The sequence below is a fragment of the Gossypium raimondii genome, chromosome 3, assembly GCF_025698545.1.
Source record: "Gossypium raimondii isolate GPD5lz chromosome 3, ASM2569854v1, whole genome shotgun sequence".
Taxonomy (NCBI): Eukaryota; Viridiplantae; Streptophyta; class Magnoliopsida; order Malvales; family Malvaceae; genus Gossypium; species Gossypium raimondii.
The window spans coordinates 36,836,903-36,842,902 of NC_068567.1; positions in this window are offsets into that span (position 1 = coordinate 36,836,903).

The following is a 6,000-nucleotide window of genomic DNA, read 5'->3' on the forward strand; positions in this document are numbered from 1 at the left end:
TGGGGTTGAGATGAGGACAGAGTAAATAGAGTGAGAATATTTACCAAGAGCCTTTAGAAGGGTAAGGTGGAATGGCACATTAACACGGAAAATGGTAGGAAGAAGACAACCTAAAATGAGGGTAAGTGGAATGAAGAAAATAGGCAAAGAAAATGGTAGAGTCTGTCGGGATGACAAGATAATTAGGGGAATTGTCAAGGCTAATTAGAGGTTGGTAAAGTGACCAAAAGGAAATCGCTCATCAATTTATCTATTAGCGGATAGGAGCAGGATTAGGGTCGAGTCCACTATAACATTCTAAGAGAAATAATCTATAAAAACAAGGAGTTTATTTTATTTATTATTACTCATATGAAACCTTGACAAGTTGAGGGATTTCTTATAAATCGTGGAAACTCATTTAGTTCGTTTGAACTTATAAGGGTTGTTCTGTGAATGCAGGAGATGTAGGAATAGAGACTCGAGGAGGGACCAAGCAAGATCGTACTGAGACAAGGGGAATTGATTGAAAGTGTCATGCACATAGGATAGGGGGTAACCTTTAGGATATTCACCAAGGGGGCGAAAATGTTGTAACCTAATAGTGTCTTTAGAGTTTGGAGCTGAAATAATAGACTTTTAGTTTGAATTTTATAAACTTTATTGTAAAAATTTCAATTTAATAGGAAACTTAGTTTGACTAAATCTTTTAATTTAGTAAATTACAAGTAGGTAATAACCCGATTAGTGGTGACACTCCTTACCCTGATCCAATTATCAGGTTGGGTAGGGGTGTTACAAGTCCTATGTGACTTAGGTAGTACCTTATGTGGATGAAATTGTGCCAAGTTTTGATGTTTTTATCACTTCTATTCATTTGAACATATGTATATATTTGTATATTTGTTTTGATGGAAACCTATACTTAACATTCTTTTTTTTGTTTGCTTTGTAATTTATTGAACTAACTTGCCTAATTTTAGAAATTGTGAGTCAATTGTATATCATGCTAGAGTTATATGTGTATTTACACTATCTTGTTAATATAATTCTATCCAATTTCCTATATCAAGCTAGCTCATGTACATTTTCTTTTCTTGCATGTTTATTTATTGTTTTCAGTTTTTATTTTGTTTTAGTTAGTTTGCTTGAGGACAAGAAAAGAGTTAAGTGTGGGGGTATTTGTCCTACGGTCAAATGTAGTAGTTAATTCAGTCAATTTCCACACTTAAGGATCTTGTTTCCTAGGAAATTTAGTATTTAATATTATGTTTTCAGTATTTTGTAGTTAGGATTAAATATTAGTAAAATAAGTGTTGTTTTAACCCATTTTATGAGTGTTATGACCTATTAGTCCAACATAGGCCTTATGTAGTTCTAATATGTGCAATTGAGTGTGTAGGATGATGATTTATAGACCTAACTTGCATGGAGGCAAGGGACGAGTGATGCACAAGCTTTTCGAGACGCTAAAGCATGAAACAAAACATATAAGGAAAATTTTACCTCTTGTGTCGCGCCATGCAAGGGTTATGGCGCAACATAGGTCGACTTGTTGTGCAAGTTTATCGGGGTTATCTTCATCCACATAATCAAATTTATACGAAGACCTAGGACGTCCCGAAGACCTAATTTGGCTTGCCAACACTCCTATAAATAATACCTTAGGGTTCGATGTAACTAAGTCGTCTTAGACACAATAAAAAACCTAGTAGTTTAGGAGTAGGATTAGATTAGTTTTCTTTCAAGTTTTCTAAACTCTTTGTTTTTCCTCTTGGAATCGATTTCGATCCAAGAGATTTATTTTATTGAAGTATTCACTTTATTTCTTCTTTGCAAATGACATATTTCGTTATTCCGATCAAGAGATTTGATACTCCGTTCACCATTTGATATCAAATCCAGGATTATTTGAATCTTTGCTCTCTATTGATTTATTTATGTTCTTTTAATGTTTATGTTAATTGAGATTGACATTATGCATAACATGAGTGACTAAATCCTTTAGGGGAGATTAACGAGTGGATGGGAACGTGATTAACGGAGGATTTAAGGTTTCCCGAGAGGATTATTTTGTTTAGATTATAGGTTCTTAAAACTTAGGCTTGATAACCCTAGGAAGTTATCATAGGTTAGATGAGATCGAGCAATAAGTTTGTTGGATCACTAGTACGCATAGTGGCACAGCGAAAAAATTATTCTGGTGATCGTCAACCAAGGATCTGTGTATGAGGAACGAATAGAGTTGAAACAACGGTCGAAAATATACCTTTCAAAACTAAAAAATGATGAATGACGTTGTTGATATGATCCCTTTCGGAGATGTCAATTCCAATCTGCAATAATAACGTCTTGGCCTTTACGTAATCCACTAGTCAAAGAAAGAACAACAAAATTCTTTGAAACTTTTCAGAGGGAATTTTCAAGAACAGCTGTTAAACCTTTTATTTTTATTTTCTTTGTAACCCTAACACACTAAGGGGTTCATTTCCTTTTATTTAATCTGATATAACATATTAGAAAATAAAAACGGGATTATTCCCTTATTATTAGTGAAACAAACAGAAAGTCAGAAAAAATATTTTATTCTTTCCAAAAGAATATCACTTTCAATGTCCTTTTATATTTTGATCGAAAATATTTTAATTCATGTGACAACTAAATATAATACCAAATATATTTGGATTATGTTCACTTCAACTATAGGGTGTGACCCTGTAGGCTTTTGTAATGTTGGTGGTAATACTAGAACGTTTCTAACATTACAGGCAATGAGTGACATCTAGCAATGCATCATTACTACCTGAGTTACAAGAAGTCATGATTCGACATAACATTTCTGTGATAATCTTTTCATGTATTATATCATTTTATCTTTAATATCTAGACTGGACACAAGTCATGGAATAGTCACACTTGTATAGTCCAATCTCATATTTCTTGATATTTATAAGTAGACTACAATAAACAAATAAGTGTGATATCTTATATCAACTTATTTGAGCATGGCCATGCATTTCTTGTCTCACTCCATCAAGAGGCCTATGATATTGCTCCCATTATGTAGGAGGGATAAATCCTATCTTGATCAATCATATCCCACTACATGGATTGTGGTATATCCAACATTAGTCTTTATAGTACAATCTATTATGGTATAAGTTTGATTATATCAAAATATATGTGATTACTCTATGATTTCTAATTGTATGGAAGTATTGATGAATTCTTGGTGAAATGTTATCTTATTTAATTTTGTTTTTATTGTTTAATCTTGGGGTTTGAATGTTTTTTAACACAGAAGTGTTATTGCAGTCACTGACATTGGAAAGTGCAATGACAGTTTGAGCCAACAAGCATGTCAACAGAAGTCGAGTGAGGATTAGAGGAATTTAGTCCACTTGTTCTTAATAGTGCCATATTACCATCATCAGAAGGTGAGGTTAATATGCATGTTTAAGTCTCAAATTAAATAGAGGAGCAACGCTGGGTAAGATATACATTGCATTTTATTGTCTCGACAATCACCTATACTTTTGCACGTTATGAGCACTTAGTATTCTACTAAAGATTCATGTTGGGGATACTAGTTTATTACTATCATATTTTACTTTATTATTCTCAAGTTATTGCATCGACAACTATCCTCACAATTTATCTTGTTTATATCCAGTTATTGCACCAACATAAATAGACAAAAAGAATACCATCCTTGTGGGATCGATATCTGACAGACTCACATCTGTCTAATATACTTGCATCGACAGTGTACGCGCACATTATTGCTGTGACATTAAACAGTCGATCATGGACCTAATTATAAACATTGCAAACCTTCACACAGCCGTGTGGCCGGGCCATGTAAGAGATTGGGACCATGTCAATAATCCTGTATCTAATTTACCAGTGGCACATGGCCATGTCAACCAACCGTATGTGACACACGATCGTGTGGCTGACCGTGTAACCTCAAAGTGGCCATTTTTTGAATGATAAAATCCAAACCTTTACACAAGACTAAAGCACAAGTTTAGGTGCATTATATCCTTCCTAAATCACTTCATAAACATAATTCAAAACATGATATAATACATCCGAGTAATGCCTAACCAATATGTCATTATGGCACCATCAGATTGAAATATTAAACATACAACTTAACCATTCATATAAGTATAAATAAGCATCATTATGCATTTTACCATAAATACCTACCAAATCTTATCTTTCTATCAACCAAAAATATGCTTTAATACAAACCAATATTGACCAAATAGGTCTCAAGCAAACAATTAAACTTATAACATGTAATGTTCATCTAAACCTCAATTTCCATTCATTCATTCATTCATGATCCAAGACATTTCATAGAACTAATAAGCAACCATTCATCAAAACGTTACCATTTCATAATCTTTTTCACGATTCAAGGATAAACACACATTCAAAGGCATGTTTAAACCATTCATTCCGTCAAACATGCTAAATAACCTTGGAGAACACATTACATATAGACCATATAGATCACATTACAACATTTACCACATAATATCAAAATAACCTATATACATGACATATAACCATTGAAAACATAAACTACAATCAAGAACTAAAGTACCAATGTTAAATATTGACAAAAAATGAATCACTTATATACATGCCATAAAACCAAGTTTTAAACAATAGAAAGACTATTTAATCAATACCGGGATAGTGTGCACTTTGAACGATTCGCTTGACGTGATTTGTAATTTGGAAATCTATATGGAAAAGGAAAAACAAAAAAGGCAAGAATATACAATACTTAGTAAGTTCATATGTATTAAACCAAATAACTTACCTCAGGTTATGAATGTACACTACATGCTACTTAGCTTGGTAAAGTTTTCCTATCATGGCAAATTAAATATCAAAAAGGTCAGTTCAACATTTACCATACCATATAGTAACAATTATATAACATTTCAATTCACTTATTCAACATTTCATTACCATTCAAAAACAAATAATCATTTAATCAATTCATTATCTTAATCATATCATACAATTTACTTACTTACAATGCAACCCATTTAAGATTAATGCCAAATATTATTTCCATTTCATAATTTGAATTTCTCAATCTAATTCATATTAAACCATATGAACTTTATTCCCGTGTCATATCAATTCATCTTTATACCAAATAGATATTGAATGTCACTTATTACTTTGTTTCTTAGTACAAATTCTGAATCACATTCATCTATTTGTCACATTTTCACAATGGCCCTCTAGGCTTGTATAACTGATTCTCAACATGTATATGTATCATTTGATCATCATATCAACTCAATATGAATATCATTTATTCCATTTATAATATACATGTCCCTATTAACCTAACTTGGACTCAGAAGGATACACGGATCCAACCAACACCAATTTGACACCCAATGCATTCGGATAAATCCAAAAATAATAAGTTGCACCCTACGCTAGTCGGTAAAACCAAAAAATAGGTGTACCTAGCACTGGTCGGTATAACCGAAAAATGGGGTGTCTAGCACTCCCAGACAAGTTGTCATATAACCCTGAACTTTTCCTATCTTATGGCATGCCAACTATATCTGACTCTGCTCGACAATTAATAATGTAACAGTTTATCAATTTCATTACATATTTTCATCAACCAAACAACTAATTCTCAAATATATTAGCACATCACATAACCATACTGATTCAATTTTACGTTTACAAAATAATATCATACTTTCACATATATTCGATTTGGTCCTTATCACTATCAATCTGTCTAAATCAAATCAATTCAGCTCATTTCATCACATCATCACATAACATATCTTATTTCAGACCAATTTAAGGTCAATTCCATAATTATTTCAAATTGCCATTCATCGTATTCAATTTAATCCTCTATCTCACCATTTTTTACTGAATCGTAAACAACTAAAATTTCAATTAAATATAATTACAACAATTATAATTCTAAATGCATAACAATTTAACACAAGCATATCG